This window comes from Echinops telfairi, unplaced genomic scaffold (assembly GCF_000313985.2).
Source record: "Echinops telfairi isolate 266 unplaced genomic scaffold, ASM31398v2 ScPeMD7_7469;HRSCAF=8507_0, whole genome shotgun sequence".
Classification (NCBI taxonomy): domain Eukaryota; kingdom Metazoa; phylum Chordata; class Mammalia; order Afrosoricida; family Tenrecidae; genus Echinops; species Echinops telfairi.
Genome location: NW_022111372.1, coordinates 96,139,869 through 96,160,782, shown reverse-complemented (window position 1 = coordinate 96,160,782; position 20,914 = coordinate 96,139,869). Strand labels below are relative to the sequence as shown.

The 20,914-nt window shown below is 46.1% G+C and overlaps 1 pseudogene; it reads right to left on the bottom strand.

Moving 5' to 3' along the window:
- Positions 1-377: 377 nt before the first annotated feature.
- Positions 378-995, bottom strand: LOC115873542 (annotated as a pseudogene).
- Positions 996-20,914: the final 19,919 nt, after the last annotated feature.

The window sequence follows — 20,914 nt, the reverse complement described above, 5'->3', positions numbered from 1 at the left end:
TGCTGTACACAATTGATGTATGTATGGGTTGTGATAAGAGTTGTATGAGCCCCTAATAAAATGATTGTTTAAAATGATGGGAAAATGTCTTTCAAAAGGCAGGGTTGGTCTACAGTATTGAGAGTGAAATGATGGAGTCACGTACCTTCAGTTTGGGGAGGCAGTACGTCTTTGAAACACTTAGAACATTTTTTTTCAATGTGACTTTATTGTTTTTGATAAATGTTGACTGTAATATGGGCTCCTTTCTTCACAACACATGAGCGTTCTCGTTAGTTCATTCTGGTTGTTCCATTCCCAGTCATCTAGCTCCCCTATCCCCTTACCTTCTTATCTTTGTTTTAAAGTAATCTGTTGACTGTTTGATCCCATATAGATTATTTTTTTAAATCCAAAATCTTTGTAACAACAGGATGGGTGCTGGGGTTAATTTTTGTAACTGCTCTGCGGCTGGTGCACCAACCTCTGGCATGCTCAACCTTCTGGTATGATTGCCAGGGGATTCCTGGTACCTTGCCAAAATGTCTGTACCCCTCACAGCCCTCGCATTGACTGGTCAACAGCACAGTGCCAGAGCCCTTGGGGAGCCCAGTGCCAACTCATTGAAGGTGAGGATCTTGCCCCCCACCTTGAGGATGCAGCTCTACGCTGGCTGCTCACATGCAGAATGCACACCTGCAGGTGGGCACCTCCTGCATGTCATCCATCATGGTCCCCACAACCTCAGTCATCTTGTTTTTCCATCAGGAAGCTTCACTTTCCAGATCATCCAAGAGAGGGACACGGTGCCTGGTTGGGGTGGCTCATGAATAGCCTCTTCGGCACAACCTGATTGAAGGTGGAGTGGGTCCACCAGGCCAGAAACCTGCACAACTGGACCCAGAGCCGCAGCTAAATGCCCTGGCTGTTGGTTTCTTGGGGGAAACCTTTTGGTCCTTGTTGTGGTGGATGTCAACTTCCAGGATGGAGCCTCCTGGGCTCAGAAAGAGGCTCATAAAGATGGTTTTTAAAGTATGAGTACAATACACAGAGGGGATATTCTCTGTGAGAAAATCTGTTATTTCATTAGAGGGTGACCATCAGGGGTTTAAAAGAGTATTTGAAAGTAATAGTATCATGGACTTCTCTGGTTTTAACGAGTCCAGAAAGTTGAACTTTTTAAAGAATTGGGTTCTGGTCCAGGTTTTTCTGTGGCCCTGATCACAACGGTAAGTAAGGATAACTGGGCACCATCTGGCTCGTCTGGGCTCAGGGTGGATGCGGCTATAGGTAGTGTAGACTATCAGTCTTTGAATTTTTGCTTCCTTTCTTTCCTACTTAAGCTGTTTTGATGGAGTGAGTGGGGGCTTGGGGTAGAAGGTAGACGGAAGTGTGAAGGGAGGCCATGGGATAGAGACAGGGTATCTCTCCAGAAGTCTGACTGCGAGAGAGAAAGATACGTGGTAACATAAGATGGGAAAGGTTTGACTATGTTGAAAAGTACACAGGAACGATTCAGTAGAAGGAGAAGGAGCTATAGAGATAGGGGGGAAATGGTGGTGATATAAAACTTCTGAGAAGGTGGACAGGATGGGCTACAGAGCAGGGGTCAAGGGGGTGGCCCTAGCTTCAGTGAGCAAGAGACAGCCCTCCAGTGCATCAGAAGAGAGGCAGAGGGATGAGGCTGAAGGCTGGTATCCCATCCTCCCAAACACATGTTATAAAAGTCCACTCTGCTAATGTTTTCCAGAGACAACCTCACAGTCTACAGGCCCGCATGCTCTTGGTAAGCAACTCAGGAAGCAAACAACTTCTGCTACACTCCCTCGGCACAGCTCCTGAGTTAGAACATGTGAAACAGAAGCTGCGTGCGTCAGAAGGTGACCAGATTTTAACATTGGTAAAGCGGGGCACCATTGATAAAACTCATACCCTGGCGAAATACCCACATGGCAGCTGAAAACCACATACCCTAGCTTGCCGTGCATCCTTTCCAAAAATCGGGACTTTTAAAAAACGCTGCAGGATGCGGGACAAATTGTTAAAACTTGGGACTGTCCCGCCAAAATCGGGATGCCTGGTCACCTTAGGAAGACTGACCATAGGTGATGTGACATATCTTGGGAGATGACCCAGATGCAACCAGGTCGAATCTGAGGGAATGACTGAAATAGCAGTGGAGTAGGAAAGAAGTCAGAGCAGCAACACGCAAACAGAGAGATAGGTGTGTTCGTAGAGAAATACAGGCCGCTCCCATGTGGTAACTTTCAACGAGGAGAAAGGGGGCAGAGGCTACCTGGATGCCTGGAAGACTCAGATCTTATGGGACATACTTGTCCATATGAAATGCCTCCCATGCCAGTGACCAGCCACCAAACCTGTAGGTTTTGGTGCAGTGTCTCCAACTGCATTGTCTCATAGCCATGGTTATGGGCATCTCTTAGTCCGACATGCAAAAGCACGAATATAAAGGTTCAGAAGGCCAAGTGCTTGCCAAGGTCACGAGGAGGCAGCAAACCAAAATGCAGAGGCTGCCAGCTCAGTACTCAACCCCTGCAGCTCTGAACCAAGACCCCTACACACACACACACACACACACACACACACACACACACACCCGATTTGGGTCCTTCAGCCTTTCCTTAAGCCACAACAGGGGATATTCGTTTGCAGTGACAATGCAATCCCCACAGGAAAATGGACAGAAAAACTAAATCCCAAAGAAGAAATGTAGAGGGAGCCTATTAGGAATGCTGCCTCCTAGGTCCCCGTGATCCACAGTCCCCCAAGCTTTGGGGAGACAGGAGGCCAAGGGGAAGGCAGGGAGTCACCGGGAGTGGATAACTGGCACTTAGCAGGCTGCCTATAATAAGCAAATGACATAATAGAGATAAACACAGCTCTGGGGAGAGGCTCTGCGAGCGCAGCCCTAGCAGGCTCCAGGGGCTCAAGGGAGTCATACTGGGCTAGAAACCCGGTTCTTTCTAGGACACCCAGCAGCATCTGACCTGAATCAAGGGCCACTGGAAGCAGGGACCAGAGGAGGACCAATCAGAGGCCATTCCAAGCAGGGGGCCCCGGCTGGCCCCCTGCCTGCAGACTCGGGCAGGAAGAAAAACACAAGAACTCTTCAAAGGACCAAGTCTCTTGAGGCTCCGCTAGTCTTGGAGGAAATGGCTGGGGATTCTGTGAGCGCAAGTAATCCCCTTATAGCCCCTCTTTGTTTTCAGACGGGCTCTGCCTAGAAAGTTGGGGTTCAAATTAGGTCCGTCACTTATGACCAGCCTGGCCGCCTTAGAACTCATCGGATCTTGTTGAGCCTCAGGTTCCCACCTGCAAAATTGGGACGGGAAAGCCCAGCCCCCGAAGCTGTTTTGAGGAGTGCGGTGAAATAATGTCCGTTCAAGTACACGCTCCTTCAATGTTAGTGCCTTTGCTGCTCTCACTTCGCCTTTTCTGAGGACGCATATGCTTCATGACAAACTCTTGTCCGCATTTCCTGAACGTCCAGCAGAGGACACGAGAGAGGTGCCTCCGAACCTTGATTGCCACTGGGCATGTCTCGATTCATAGCGAACCGGTGAGAAGTCCACACCGGCTCGATCAGTAGGAAACAGACTGAAAAAAACAATTGGTATGAAAGCTGCAGCTCAGGATTGTGGGTCAAATCTGAAGAGCTTTGAAAGGAAAACAAGAACCGAATTCCCCCTAGTCTTGCCCCGTGGAAGGTTCATGTTAGGACTTTACCAGGGATCAGAGACCCAGTTCCTCGCCTCCCAATACCCCAAGGCCCAACACAAACAAATCCAAAGTAATACAAACCCCACTAACTAAATGCAACGTGCCTCCCACTTTTCAGAGAGAATCGGAAGTGACAAAAAATGTTGTTAATGTTTCTTCTTTTTTTAATCAATAGAAGATGTCCTAAGGTCAGCCCATACATGAGTGTGTTAAACCGACCTCTTCCACGGAGCTGCAAACTGAGAAATGGCCACCTTAGCACACAGCCAGGTATGCACAGACTGAAAGCCGACACTTACTGAGCCAGCGAAAGGTCCTGTGCGTTTCAGCAAGATTTCCTCTAGCAGGGGCTGAGACAAAATAGCTTTGCTGGTAGAAAAAAGATGAGTCCCTGACTGGTGCAAACAGAGAGGGTGCTCAACTCTTCAAGTCCACCCAGCGGCACCTCAGAAGACAGGCTTAGTAACTGATGTCCAGAACACCAGTCATTGAAAATCCTGTTAAGAAAATGAAACAGGATTCATACCACACCCAAACTCATACTCACAGTGGATCTAAGATCTAAAATGAGCACGAACACCCTAAAGTTCCTGGAAGAGACGATACAGGCAAAACTCGTGACTCTAATTTCTGGCATAAATAGACTTTCAAAGACAACTAAAACTGTATAAACAATAGCATATACAGCAGATAATTGGGACCTTCTAAACAGTTAAATACTTATGTTCATTAGAAAGCAGCTCTGGTGGCATAGTGGTTATGTGTTGGGCGGCTAACCACGAAGTCAGCAGTTTGAAACCACCAGCCGCTTTATAGGAGAAAGATAGACTTTTTACTCCTGTAAAGAGTTGAGTCTCAGAAACCCATAAGGGCAGTTCTACCCTGTCCTATAGGGTCACTATGAGTCAGAATCAACTGGCAGTGAGTTTGTTTGAGATGTTCATTAAAAAGAATAAGTAGAGAATTTACAGCCTGGGGGCGGGAGGGGGGGAATCTTTGCCAACGACCTAGCTGACAAGGGTCCAATCCCTAAAATATACAGAAAAGTACAACAGCGCAACAACAAATAGACAAGCAATCTAGTGTTAAGAAAAACCCCAAAGGGCAAGGAGCCTGAGCAGACACATCACTATCGAGGACATTCACGTGACTGACAAACACATGAAGAGACGCTCAGTCATTAGTCATTGGAGAGAGCAAATCAAAACCACAATGAGATAATGAGGTACCACCTCATCCCTGCAAAACTGGCACTGATAAAACAGAAAACAACAAATGCTGGCACATCTGTGGGATGACTGGAACTCATGTATTCCTGATGGGGTTGTAAAATGATACGGCCACTATGGAAAATGATATGAAACTTCCTCCAAAAGGTAGAAATACCTTATGATCCAACAATCCTGCTCCCACGTCTGTCTCCTAGAGCGATAAGAGTGACACAAACAGACAACAGGAATACGCATGTTCACTGCAGCATTATTGGCAATCGTAAACCGGCTGAGCCAACCTAAGTATTCATCAATAGATGAACGGATAATCAAATTGTGCTACATAAATAAATGGGATGCTACGCAATTAACAAAGGAGCCCTGGTGGTGGAGTGGGTCAAGCGTTTGGACTGCTAACCAAAAGATCAGCAGTTCAAATCCACCAGACATTCTGTGGGGGGAAAATGAGGCACTCCATTTCCATAAAAATTTACCACCTGAGAAACTCTATGGGGCTGTCCAACTCTCTCCTCTGGAGTTACTACGAGTTGGGGTCAACTAGAGACCATCAGTTATTGTAGACAGAATCATGATGAATCCAAGAAACTCCTTACCCTAGGATGGATCTGGAGGGCATTGTGCTGAATGAAATAAGTCACGTTTAGAAAAATTCAAGAATACGTGTAACAAAGAAAGAAAACCCTATGGCGTGCAGTCCTACTCTGACCCCGTTAGGGTGAGAGTTGGAATCAATGGAATCAATGCCGTGAGTTGGAATCAATGCCGCGGCAACTGTTGGTTAAGGTAGAAAAAAGAAAGTGACTCGCTTCATCACATCCATCATGCCACCAATTGCAAGCCAAAGTCAAGAACCAAACCCGCTGTTGTTGAGCCAACGCCACTCTTGGTGACCCCCCCTGTGTCAGAATGGAACTGAGTTCCCAAGGATTTTCTTGGCTATTCCCTTATGGAACCAGACCACCATGCCCTTCTTCTGTAGCGTGTTAGGGGGGCTCAAACCACTAACCTCTTAATTGGTAAGTGAGAACAACCCATTTGCACCACCCAGGGGCCTCGTCACTTGTAACATATGCCCCGGTTTCTGAGATGCTGAGAACAGGGGACTGCATCTTCGCATCAGGGAGGGGGAGCAGTGGGAGTCCAAGACACAGGATGGAGTACCTCCTTAGCCAGACGTACCCCATTCCGTTGATTCAAAGGGACGTCTGGCTAAGGCGATATTCTATCCGTGCATCTTGAACTCCCGCTCTGTGACCTTGCCCTCCTGTCTTTGCCAATAGGTTATTTCAAAGTTACTCTCAGAGCATTATTCTTTTAGAGGGAGCAAGCTGGTTAGTAATGTTAATAATAACACTTTGATACAGTACATTGCAATCTCAAAGTGTTTTCACGAACATTATCTCCTCTAATCCTCAAAATATTCCTGTTAGGTAAGAAAAGCAAATTTTACTAACCTGATTTTTACTGAAGTAAACAGGCTCAAAAGGGTCAATTGTGCCAAGGTCACAGAATGAATAAGTATCAGATTGACATTTAACCTGGCATCCCTCTCTTGGGCTGTGCTGTTTTATGAGACAAAGTCTGAGGTAAGGACATTCCAGGGTGTCCCACAAAGAATCCTGAAAGTAATGCCTGGCCTCTCCTTATTTCTCCTTTCTGTTCACCACTGTTTTCCTTGGGGGTCTAATGAACCTTTCACAGGGGTCTTAGGAACCGAGACACTGCTCTTCTATCCATCTCCAGGCGGGTCTGCCCATATGCAGATACGCCCACAGATGAGCACCCGGCGTGATGACGTCATTGCACCAACGTCATCATATACACCTGTACAAATGCAGGTGTATGTGACAGTGTTGGCGCCATCATGTGATTACGCGGACCAGTCACACGCGTAGCGAGCAGCTACTGTGTAGAGAGCAGCTACTCTGTTAAAAGCAGCTACTGTGTTGAAAGCAGCAGTACTGGAGTTAAAACAACCCTTCATGAATTATTATTACTGGGTAAATGTTGTGGAAGATGATCTTCATTGTGCTCTTGCAAAGACTGCCCCGAGAATTTCTGATCTGGTGAGAAAGAAGCGATCTCAGCCTTTGCACTGATGTTGGCTTTTTATGCATACTGTCCCCAAATGTAGCAATGTAGCTTACTGTTGTTATATTAAGACTGTTACCCATGCTACACCATGCTTCAAGACAAAATTTTATTTCTTTGTCATTAGAAATAAATATTTCACAATATATAGTTACATATTGTTTTGTGATTAATCACTATGCATTAATTATGTTCAATTTGTAACAATGACAATACATCCTGCCTATCAGATATTTACATGATGATTCATAACAGCAGCAAAATTACAGTTATGAAGTAGCAACGAAAATAATTTTATGGCTGGGGTCACCAAAACAGGAGGAACTGTATGAAAGGGTCGCACAGCGGGAAGGTCAAGAACGGCTGCTCTCAGACCATTTGTTGTTGTTGGTTGCTGTTGAGTGGATTCCCACTCCTGTCAACCATGAGTGTGCAGAGTCAACATACTCCATTGGCTTTTTTCAAGGCTGGGCCTTTCAAAAGCAGATCATCGGGCCTTGTTTCCAAGGACCCCTGGTGGTATACCAGTTACGAGTTAGGCTGCAAGACACAAGGTTAGCAGTTCAAAACCACCAGCTGCTCTACTTTTCTACTCCTGTGGAGTTACAGGTTCTACAGGGTCATTGTGAGTTGGAATCGACTAGATGGTAGTGAGGTTTTTTTCCTTCCAAGGAGCCTCGGGGTGGACTCAAACCACTAACCTTTGGGTTAGTAGCTGAGTGCACTAACCATTTACACCACCCAGAAACTGCAAAGGAAGTATGAGACGCTGGGAATAGATCTAGCTTCGAGCCCTGGTGGTATAGTGGTTACGTATTGGACTGCAGTCTGCATAGTTAGCAGTTCGAAACCACTAGCTGCTCCATGGGAGAAAGCCTGGGCTTTCTACTCCCATAAACAGATACTATCTTGGAAATCCATGGGTGGGGGGGCGTGGAGGGGAGGCGGGCTCACTATGAGTCAGCATTGACTCGATGGCACTGAGTTTGATTGTGTGTGGTTTGGGCTTGGGCTTGTCCTCTGGATGCCACTGCCCATGACCTGAGAGAGAAATCACACCACTTTATAGTTTCACACTATACGAGGAACTCATGATTGTCTGAAATCTTATCTCTGCACCAATATCATGAGCATAGCCCAGTATTTTGTGAAATCCTTCCTGAATTTTGACAGAGGGTTCTGAGCTTCATATCTAGATAGACTTAGGGAGCAAGGGCGATGAGAACATCCTTTACTGGAGAACACAGGCAGAGAGCCAACCAGGTCTCCGGTCTAGGAGAGAAACAGCCTGCATCCCACAAGAGGTCTTGTGTTAGGAATTATGTAGGTCCATCCCCAACGTTCAGACTAGCCCAGCTATCTGCCTGCAGAAAGAGAGAGGTTCCGCCCTCAGCTCTTTCTTACAGCCGGGCCTCCAAGAGTCCTCTGTTCTCCAAGCATCTTCTCATTTGTCTGGTAGATTTCCAATTCTACATCTCCGGTCTCGTCCCTCTGCCACGGAAGCCCCAGGCGTCTCCTCTGCTGCTCCTATAGCTTCTGCTTTATGTTGCAGCCTAACTAAACGAACTCGTTCAGGCCAAGCATGAGGCTGATCCCAAAATATGTTTGAACATCTCTTCTTCCATGATCGTTGCTTTATTTTTCTCTGCCAGGGATGACCTTTTCTCACGATCTATTACCAAAATACAACGTATCCCATCTTTTAAGGTCTACCTATAATCGCACGCCCTCCTCCTTTGAGTCTTTCCTGAGGCTCGAACTGGACATGTATTTGTTAGCCCTCTCTCCATTCTTGTGGGTTACGTGCCACTCCTCTCTGAGCACGCAACTGAATAGATCCTCCATAAGGATCTATTCGCTATGCCGCACTAGAACCTTACAAGCTCCTTAAGGGAGTACTCAACTCATATCTATGTTACATTTCCTACACAAGGACGGTGCCTGATAAATATTTTGATTGCCTGCTATGCACTATGTTTCTTCTTGGGTCTCCCATCAACCAGAGGGAGCCTAGTCTAGCTGGCGTGAGTTCAGAAGCCTAGCTCTGCCATTTACGATGCCATGATCTTGAACAAATTACATAACCTCTCTATGCTTGAGTTTTCTTCCCTGGAAAAAGGTCTCATGAGGACTAAATAAATTAACATTTATAAAGTGGTTAGAACAGTGTTGAGTACATAGTACGTGTGACATAGGTATTTGCTAAATACATAAAATCCTTTGTCAAACTCAAATTAAAATGACGCGTCTTCACAACTTCTCTCTCTCTCTCTCTCTTTTTTTTTTTTTGGTTAAAGGCACGATTATTCTCCCAGGTTTTCAAGATCAGAATATTAAAAAAAAATTTTTTTTAATCAGAACATTACCCCTTTTCTCTCTTGTGCCTGCTCTTCAGTTGATCACCAAGTCTCAGAACTACTGGGAAGGGGTGGTCTCCTTTTCTTGCCTTTCCTGAGCTTCCATGACTCCTAGGATGACATTACTCCCTCCCTAATCTCCCGAATGTGTATCTCTACCCAATTCCAGTCCACTCTGAATTGTGTGTACCAAGTAGCTGCAAACAGTCTTTCTTCTCATATCACATCTCTGTTCCAGTACCTACAATGGTGCCCTGTCATCTCCAGATCCAAACTGGTTTTTCTGTTTCTTGAGACCCCTTTAATCTGGTACTGCCAAAGGCCCCTAATCTTATCTCCTCTATATCGCCATCACTTATCTCTTATAGATTTGTAAAGACATGTTGCTTGTCTCTATTTCAGCTCAAATTGTTCTCTTAACCTAACAGCTTTCTCCCTCTCTTTTTAGATCCTGAAAACCCATTCACTCTTCATAGCTAATCTCTAGTCCTCCTAGCTCTGTCCTAGAAACGTTTCAGTCTGAATTAGTCTATCTCTCTGCTTGAATGTCACTTGCTACTGACTCATGCTAATCTGATATCCGTGACTAGATAGTAAACTAGAAGAGCAAGATAGACAACTAGCCCATCCTTTAGAGAATAGCGCAAAGCAGCTTTACCATATCTCTGGCCAATATTTGAAGAGGAGCATGCCTCTCCTTTTCTTTGGGAAAAATGGGACTGGCTACCCACCTGGTTGAACCTATATGCTGTGCTCACAGATGGTGCGGCAACCCTACCTGGGGGATTGCTATAGTCCAAAAGCCAGCCCTTTCTGTTGACAAGTGCCAACAGTGACTGCAATCTAGGCTGCCATATGGTTCGCCCAGCTCTGTAGCAAAACCGGCTTTTCGGGGATATCAGAGAGACCAAGCAGGCCAACTCTCCTCTCTACAGAGAGAAGGGAGGTCCCTTTGAGCTGGGCTTCTCATAAACAGAGAGACACAGAGCCTCCAAGGACAAGCCAAGGGCCAAGCCGATGCACAGCACACATCTCTAGTGAGACACCTGGCACCTGAAATCTGCCCCTTCCCTGGAAATCAGTGGCGTGGACCCACCAAGCCCTCTCCCTGAGGACTCTTGTGGCGTCCCTAGAGAAATCCACAGCTGGGCAGGGCAGAGAGTAGGAAGCTGTTATACTGCCCTCACTCCACGGAGAAAGTGGCCCAGAGTCATAGTTTAATTTCTGTTTTCATAGCATCTGGTCCTGAGGGCCATTAACAGAGTAAAACAATTCTATCACCGAGCCAGCTGTCCTAATTTAGGAGAGACACTCCCTATTTTTTGATCAACTATTCATCATTTCCCCTATTCTCTCTCCTTTGTGGATTTCAAAGGCAGGAGGAGGTCAGGCCCCCATCATCTTCCTAAATTGCCCCATCCCCTCCCACCCAATTATCACAATCACAGACTGCTTGGTTTTGATACTCAGAAAACGGTTTGGATTTTCAGCTCAGAGTGGAATATAGTAAGTCCCCTGTCTGTGAATGCCAGAGAACTCCTACTTGTCCTTTAACATGAGGCAAATTTGCCCTTACTTTGAAACGATTGAACCAACTCGTGCTGGCAACCAATCTGTCATCACAATCGCCTTCACCTGCTGCACCTGCAGCTTTGCAGTCAAACGAAATGCCCTAATTCTTTTTCCTGCACTCAACCAAGCCAAATACACTGCCTTGGAGTGGATCCTGGCTCCGTCCAGCCCTGTACAGGACTGATGCGACGCTAAATCTCGATGGCGCAGGTAGCCTCTTCTTTCTCCCACAGAATGTCTGGTGGGTTTGAACTGCCAATATTGAGGTCAGTAGCCCAATGCCTGGCTCACACTACCACCAGAACACCCTTTTCGTACTCTAACCAACCCACCTACTGCCATCAAGGCAACTGGTGACCCTGTATAGAGTTCCTGAGGCTTTATAACTCATTATAGGAGTAGACCACCTCTTTTGTCTCCTATGGATCAGCCAGTGGGTTTGAACTGCCAACCTTAGGGTTCACAGTCCAGCCCGTACCCAACAACAACCACCAGGACCCTTTTTCTTACAATAAAAACAACTCACTGCCATTGAGTTGATTCCGACTCATAGAGACCCTATAGGGCAGAACAAGATTGACCCTGTTGGTTTCCAAGACTAACTCTTCAGGGAATAGAAAGTCTCATCTTTCTCCTGGGAGCTACTGGTGGTTTTGAACCACTAACCTTGCAGTGAGCAGCTCAACCATTACTTCTTATACTAAAAATAAACGCAAACACCGAACTCGAGGCAACGCTGACTCATAGTGGCCCCTGTGGGTTTCTGAGAGTCTATAGGGGAGCAGACACCTCAGTCTTTCTCCCTTGGAATTGCCAGTGGTTTTCAACTGCCAGCCCTGCAGAGCACAGCCCGACACTAACCACTATGCCACCAGGCTCCTCCCTTACACCAAAGTAGGGCTGAATAAGAATCCTAGGCCCCTGTTCTGGAAAACACACTTAGGAATGGACTTCGCTGGAAACCCAGGGACTGCTAGTGCTGGGGAAGTCCTACAAGAAATGAATCCCACATTCCAGAAATCTAGGTCGTCCGTCAGCCCAAGATTCAGCTAAAAATGTCAAAGGACAAACTGTAAGCTCATGGAGGCTCTATTTTGCTACCACCGAGCTTACCTAATTGGTTAACACCGTCTCTTCACCCCATTCCCAGCGCTGAAGAAGACACCCCCATTTGTGAGCTGAAAACAAAGGCCCAAGTGTGAAGTCTGACCCGCACACAGCCACACAGAGAGCTGGGGGCTGTGGCTGAACCATGGGAAGATGGTTTTCAGGAAGGACTTTCACCGTTTAGAAGAGAAATGGAAAACTCAACAAACACACTCAGTCGTAAAGAGAAATGTCGCCCTGGAGCATGCCGCCGCATGAATAAACCTTAGAAACACACTGAACAAATGTCAGTCGCAAAAGGACAGATACTGTATGCCCTCACTTATGCGAAATAAACCACCCAACATTAATGGTGCTTACCGGGAGGCGAAGGGGGCGGGGTTGCTTCCAGTGGAGCCGGCGTATATGCATGGTGGTGGTATCATTGGGAAAAGGAAGGCACGAATGGTTGCACGACTTGAACAATATAATCGGCATGATCGGATTATACATGTAGAAATTGGTGTCTTTTATAAACACACGTTAAAGAGGTCTTTTGCAGCAGATTTCCCCAGGGCAAAGATCAGTTGATTTCTTTTTACTAAAACTTTTCATTATTATTTGATTGAAAGTTAACAGAACAAATGGACTCTCCAGTCAGCAGTTCATACATTTTGTTGTGTGACACTGATTGCAATCCCCACAATGTGAACAGCACTCTTCCCGCTTCCTCCTGTGCTTAGTGTTTCCATTCATCCGTCTCCCCTGTCCTTTCTTCCCTTCTGAGCTGTATTCCTGGGCAAATGCTACCCGTCTGATTATTCCCCTCAAATGCCCTTCATCTGGTTGCAAGTTGAACCACTGGGCTGAGTTTAGTCAAGGCCTGAGGATGTGTAAGGGTCTTGGGGCTTCTACCAGTCTCTAACAGACCAGGAAACCTGCTATTATTTTATTACTGTTTTTGTTCCACACTTTTCTCCCACCCTATTCAGGACCCCCTATCGTGATCCCTAAATTGGGGTATGTTCTACTAGGTAAGAGGGGGTTTCAAAAGTTCATGGAAAAATTCTGTTATCTTTTAATTTCATTTTTTCCACCAATTTTTAAAAGCCCCTTCATGTATATTCACAACAGTTTAAACAAAAAGCTGACAAGGCAGACTAATCGCCTCTTCTTTCTCTAAGTGGAAGAAAGATGGGGCTTTCTGGTCCCATAAAGAGCTGACAGTCTTGGAAATGCACGGGGGCAGTTCCACCTTGGTCTATCGGGTAGCTGTGAGAGTTTGATTTGGTTTTTGGTCTTGCTCATCTAAGGACTCATCCCTCCCAGTCCTCCTTTGGACCACCGGAGAGAAACTATCACTCTGAGTGTCTGGTTCAACTCATAATTCTGCCATTCACTTGCCACCAATCACCTGGTCCTGCTACGCCCCTCTCCTCTATAGCTAAGTAGAAAGCACCGAATATCAAGAGGCCCCTTGATAAATCACTTATGATGAATAAGCCTTCTCTTAATCTGGCTGGTTTTGAATGAGCTCTTCTGTCTCTGTCCATTGGAATCCTATCTAACAAAAAATCCAAACCCATTGCCATCATGTCAACCCTGATTCACTGTGACCCTCTAGGATAGAGTAGAACTGCTCCCTAGGGTTTGGGAGACTGGAAGTCTTTATGGGAGTAGGCAGCCTCATCTTTTTCCTGTGGAGTGGCTTATGGGTTTGAACGACTGACCTTGTGGTTAGCAGTTCAACACTTAACCCATTGTGCCACCCAGGCTCCAGGACTCTTACAGAGTCATGCAAAAGAAGAAACCATTTCTTCACTCATTTTCTTCTCAATATTTATTGAGCTTTATTATATGTCAAGTACCATAAAGGTGATAGAGATATTGTGGAATACAAAGCAGCCAATATCTCCTGTATCTGCATAATCTTTTCAAGATGTTTCCCGCAGACTAATAAGACTCAAATATCAATCCACAGATCAGAGATTTAGTTCTTACCAATATTACAAATAGCAGCAACAATGGTAGAGTCCAGTGTGTCAGTTTGTAATTAAAGCAGCTTCATCTAAATTTCATCTAAAATGACTACCTCTGTTTACCACTTTCATATCTTGAACCACGTGTTACATGCCTCAGCCAATCTCCTTCCTTGAGCCAACTGTTTTTTCTCAATTGCCAGTTCGAATCCAAAAGTAAAGATCCATCTTTCATCAAGTCACCAAACAGTTTTTAGCCATCTAACTTTCATAAGGCACCAAAAGGCAGGGGGGGGGGGGGGGGGGGGGGGGGGGGGGCGGGGGATGGTGAGGTGCATCTTTTGCAACAGTTCCAACTTGCATCCAAGAAGCTCACGGTCTCAAAGATCACACACACATCATCCTCCCCACGTGACTATGCTGAGTTGTAGAATAGGGTGCTCTGTCTACAGAAGTGCTACAAGCTGCTGAGGAAACGCAAAGCCCATTGCTATGAGTTTGCTCCACCTCCCCTTGACCTTCACGAGAGGCAGTAGAAGTGTGCTCCACAGGGTTTCCTAGGACTGGTTTCTCAGAAGCACATCACTAAGCCTTCCTTCCAAGGCACATTTGGGTGGATTCAAACCTCTGACTTTGGTTAGCAGCCAAGACCATTCACCAGAGCGGGGCCGTTTCTCATTCCGAGGCCATGAGAAAAAGCCTGGAGAAGCAGCCCGAGGCTGAGCCTGGGGCGCCGAGGAGGCCAGCGATGGACTAGGCACGAAGTGAAGGGCACATCTAGCCAAGGAAGCAGAATGAGCGGAGCGCTGAGGAAGAAAAGTGGAACATTTGTTCGGCTATTGCACAGCAGGACCTTTTGGCTACAGCAAACAGCAAGCATGACGAGCAGGGCAAAAGCTCAAATGCAGGTAGGGGTCAAATTTAGGAAGGCTTGCCTAGCATGAGGCAAAATTTTCACTTCTCTCTATAGACAAAGATAAACTGTTGAAGATTCTTGGGCTGGGAAGAGAGCTTTTCTTTGTTTTAGCAAAGTACTTCTTCCAGAAGAGGACAAACCCCAAATTCATTGCTGCTAAGTCAGTCCCAACCCACAGTGATCCTATAGGACACGCTAGAATTCCTCCATAGCGTTCCCAAGACTGCGGTCTTTCTGGAAGCAGACTGCCGCGCATTCTCCTTTAGAGCAGCTCGTGGTTTGAACTGCTGCCCTTCCAGATAGCAGCCAAGGACTAAACCTCTGTGCCACCAGGGCTCCTTGTAGAAGATGTTGTTGTTGCTAGGCACACTCAAGTTCATGCTGATTCATAGCAACCCTATGTACAACAGACCAAGTGAAACGCTTCCCCGTCTTGTGCCATCCTCACAAGTATTGCTCGACTTGAACCCCTTAGCACAGCCTCTGTGTCAATCCATCTCCTGAGGGGCTTCTTCCTCACCAACCCTCCGCCAAGCATGATGTCCTTCCCCAGGGATTGGTCCTGATAACATATCCAAAACACGTGAGACGGAGCCTTGCGATCCATGCTTCTAAGGAACATTCCAGCTCTACTTCTTCCAAGATCAATTTGTTCGTTCTTCGGCCATCATCGTATATTCAATACTTTACACTGACACCACAATTCAAAGACATTAACGCTTCTCCAGTCTCCCTTGCTCATTGTCCAGTTTCCACACGCGTCTGACAAGACTGAAAGCACCACAGTTTGGGGCAGGCACATTGTAGTCTTTAAAGTGACGTCTTTGCTCCGTAAAGAGGTCTGGTGTAGCAAATGTGACCAGCGTAAACTTGATTTATTTTTTGACTGCTTCCATCAGTGTTGGTTGTGAATCCAAGTAAAATGAAATCTTCAAGAACTTTAATATATTCTTCATTGACCAGGATGTTGTTTATTGGTCCAGTTGTGAAGATTTGGGTTTATTCACCCTGAGGTCTAATTCATACTGAAGGCTATATTCTTTGATATTCATCAGTAAGTTGTTTTTTTTTTAATTTTATTGGGGACTCTTACAATTCTTATCACAATCCATCCATCCATCCATCCATTGTGTCTAGCATATATGTACATTTGTTGCCCTCATCATTTTCAAAACAGTTGCCTTCCACTTTAACCCCTAATATCAGTTGCTCATTTCCCCCCTCCTTCCCCCCTTCCCCTCCCCATCAGTAAGTGTAAAACAGAAGTCTTCTTGGCTTCAAGCAAGCAATATTGTGTCATTGGCATATCGAAGATTGTTAGTGGGCCTTCCTCCAATCCAGATGCTGCATTTAGTGTCTTGAAAGACTTTTTCTCAGTTTACAGTCCGTTGACCAGGTACTGTCTTCCAAATATCTTGGCATAGAGGAGTGAGTACCTTCTGTGCCGCATAAGTTTGGTAAAACAGTTCCATTGGTATGCCATCAGTTCCCAGAACCTGGCTTTTCCCCAAGTTCTTCGATGCAGCTTGGACTTCTTCCTTCAACATCATCAGTTCTTGATCACATGCTGCCTCTTGAACTGGCTGAATGTTGTTTAATACCATGATTCTGCAGTCTCCCCATCTTCTGGTGATGCTTTCTGCATTGTTCAATATTTTACCCAGAGGATCCTTCAATATTGCAGTTGAAGCTTGAATTTTTCTCCAGTTCTTACAGTTTGAAAAATTCTGGGCATATTCTTCTCAATTTTGTAGTAGGAGATAGAAGAGAGCAATTCCACTTAGCAACTACTATGACAGTCCAGGTGAGATCTAAGTACCCAATTAGAGCATCACAAATGAAAAGAAATTGAAAAGATTTTGCAGTAGAAACTGTCATGACTTGACAATCCACTGTGCTCAGGAAAGGAGCCAAAGAGGAGTTGGAAGTTTCTTATAGCTTGAAAGACTAAATAGATGTTATCTAAGATAGGCGGTGTCCTAGACAGAATAGGATGTGGTAAGAGCAGATATGGTAAAAAATTAGCTCAGTCCCAGACATCTTGATTTGATCCTCTGTAAAGACCTTAGACAGATCAAAGGCAATGCTTTACAGAATCTTTAAGCAAGGTCTTAAATGCATGCCTCACAGATTCCTCCCATTAAAGAATAGGGATTCTACTAATCTTAAGAGTGTTATCGGCTACTGTCTCATAGGGTGCTCAAAGTGGAGAAAAGTTGATCTCGACAAGATTTCTAGATGTGGCTTTTGTAAACCCAAGATGGCAATCAACAATGACATAGTCCATCCATCAGCAAAGGACTGGGTATAAAGGCTGTCTGTATAAAGTAGAGAACCACAAGTTTAGATTTTGTATGGTAAAATATATTTATGTAACAAGTACTTGATCTTTCAGTTGTTTTATGCATACCCTTCAGGGATATTAATTATGGCTACCATTCTGAAACAAAGTTTTAAAGAAATGGTACTTATTGGGCCTGAATCTGAGCTTGAGACTTTGAGGGGAGAGAGGTCTCAAGTGAGGATGAGTGTATGTTGCATGTCTGAGGAACAGAAACAATTGGTGGCCAGAAAGTTTTAAGACACTCTATAATGATTTTAAAGCATGTACACAAATTCTTGGATACTCATCCCATCATGAGGCAGTCTCATTGCCTCCCCTTGAGTCTGGTCTGGACTTAGTGACTCTCTTTTAATAAGGAAAAGGTAGTCAAAGTAATGTCATGGGGCGTCTGAGGTCAGATCATAAGAGACCATAACAGCTTTTGCTCATCCTGGGATCTAGCCACCATACTCTGAAGAATTCAGGCCTGGCCTGGCCCTCAGTCCCGACTAAGGCCCCAGATGAGACTCCGCCAGCAGCAACTGCTAGACAGGCCAGTGCGGAACTTTGAAATGAGCTAGCGTCACCTACGGTCTGACTGCTCAGCAGCTACCATCTGACTAACATCACCTGGAATACGCTGAGTAAGAACCTCCTGGCTGAGCCCCGTCAATCCACAGAACGCTGGAGAGAGAAGTAGTTACAAAGCACTGCTCTAGTCGTAAGCGCCTACATTTCGTAGTTAAATTGCATACCTTGACCACACGCTCCAGAGCATGCATCTTAGCCCCTATGCTACACATCGCTGAAACCTTCAAAATAGGTGACCAACACTGAGAAGCAAGGACCACCCCTTCAGAATTGCACCCTTTGCAAAGTGGCCTGAGAAAGATGATCTGGAGATGGACTGATCTGAGGAGGAAGAGAGAAAGGAAAGAGCCAGGTGGGAAGAAGGTCAGCAAAGCCAGACACGGTATTTGCAGCTTTGCCGGAGGGACCCGTGGCAGGACCCACGGAGCCGCTCCCACCTGGAAGCACGAACTGCATGAACCTACCGGTACTGCTCCCGACTCTTCCGATGCAAATCGTCAGTGGAGCGGATGTCCACTGGTGACTCGACTGAGACACCTGGAGAGAGCAGCACGATTGCCTTCCCCACACTTTCATTCACACAGACAAAGCTCAATCCCGACTCTAGAGTTAGTAGGCTTTTTTTTTTTCACTTCAGAGATTGAGGGAGCCTAGTCTCAGATTTAAAATAGATAGATTTGACGGTGGCCCAATGAAGACCATTAAATCCACTGGGACTTCAGTCACAGTTCCCTGAGATGCACTGGCATTTTGAGCGAACCCATTCCTAGAAACAATCCAACCCCAAATGCCTTCTAACCCCACAAACAGCTACAGTCTTGGAAACTCACAGGGGCAGTTCTGCGCTGTCCGATAGGGTTGCCATGAGTCACGATCGACTTCATGGCAGTGCGTTTGGTACTGGTTTTCTGGAGCGCTCGCTCTGGACCAACGGCAGACTGTTCTTCAGCGGCCCTGAGGCTGTGGTGTCACGCTGCAGAAGCGTGGCGCTCACACTGGGTGTGAGTAAAGGGAGAAGCCGGTAAAACTGGCAGAATTGAAAACAGTATTCCCAAGGGAACGAGCAAGAGCCCTGGCGGCTCCCATTTGCCTCTCTGTTAGCTGAGTGCCTACCACACCCCGTGGAAACCTACTCAGATCCCTTACATCATGAGACACAAAGACAGCAAGCACCCTCCCAATCTGAGGGCCACCAGGCCTCCCTTCGACATGCAAATTAAATTCTTTCCCAGCAGTAAGGAGTTTGTTTCCTCCGAGGAGGTATTGTCTTGCTGTGTCCAGAATGTACTATTGCTTGGTCCCATGCCCTCGCATCTCTCAACCTTGGCCTGAATTACCTAGTGGGCACTCCAGGTGCTGCCTGAGAGACATGGCTGCCAGGACTTAGCCAAGACAACTGAGTGTGGGTGTTATACAGTGTCCAGTGCATGTTACTGGCCTTTGGAGGGTCAAGCACTCCCTTTGGAAAGAGATCTAGAGGGACCAAAGAGGCCTTCTTGGGGAAAACTCCATGATTTGTCCCAAAATAGCTTGACTGGAGAGGAATTCAGCCAAATTCGTTTGCTGTACTCTCATCCTCATCAGGGCCTCTCCCAGGCCTACCACCGCCCTCCCCAGGAGGCCCACAAGACCTCAAGTCCAAGGAAGGTTAGGAACTCTGTACCCAAAATTTCTGGAAATGTCTCTAAGGGGTGTGACATGTATGATGGAAACAAGCCTGGCAGCAGTGCCAGTGTGGGCAGGTGAACAATCGGGTGGGGCCAGGTAAGAAGGGTCAAACCTTTGGTAAGAAGATTAAAAAAAAAATCATTTTAGTGGGGGCTCATACAACTCTTATCATAATCCATACATGCATCCATTGTGTCAAGCATATCTTTACATTTGTTGCCATCATCATTCTCAAAACATTTTCTTTCTACTTGAGCCCTTGGTATCTGCTCCTCATTTTTTCCCCTCCCCAACCCCCTCCCTCATAAACCCTTGATAATTTATAAATTATTATTATTTTTTCATGTCTTACACTGACTAATGTCTTACTCCCTTTTCTGTTGTCCATCTCCCAGGGAGAGGGTTATATGTAGATCATTGTGACCAGTTCTCCCTTTCTCCTCGCCGCCCCCCCCACCTTTCCCTTGCCCTCCTGGTATCATTTCTCTCATTATTGGTCCTAAGGGGTTTATCTGTCCTGGATTCCCAGTGTTTCCAGCTCTTATCTGTACCAGTGTACATGCTCTGGTCTAGCCTGATTTGTAAAGTAGAATTGGGATCATGATAGTGGTGGGGGGGGAGGAGGAAGCATTAAAGAGCTAGAAACATGAATGTAATATACGGGTATGAAGCAGGGAACCAATAGAGAGGTCTGAGGTGCCGGTCCCAATCCCAAATACATGGACACCACCACCACCACCCCAGCCCTGCCCCACAGAAGAATTCACTTCAAAGGACAGCACCAAAGCTATAGACATGTCCGATCAGAGCACACAGGAGCAAATGAAGAGGGAGGAGAGAGAGTGCAACACATCCTGTCCCACCAAGCCCTGAGGACGATATTCCTGCTCAGAGCAGCCAATACACACAGAGGGCCACTATGAGACATGACGTCCCTCACTGACCCATAGCGATATGGGGGCCAACACTGGAGACACAGTGTAGGAATTGCACCCGATCTGACCCCACCACCCTGAGGCAAAACACTAAGGGTGTGCAACAGAACAGCAAGAGGAACGGGGCAACAAAGTCCCCAGAGAATACCAAAACTAGACTTTGGAGCCAGAGTGTGGCACCCCATCAGACTGGATGGGAAAACACTCCTAAAGGTCAACAAACAGACCTTGAACTATTTACAGGTAAGAAGTTTTTTCAAAGTAAAAACCCAAGTGATCAGACTATGAGACGGAAAACAGCTAAGAGTCAGCCTGCCTGCCTTTGAAGCCCCAAAGTCCTCTGGGAAAACGCTTCACTTGCAGGGCTTGGGGTCACTGTGATAAGGACATCATACTGTGAGCTGACACTCATTTCTTCCCTTAAAAAATTTTTTTTAAACTATT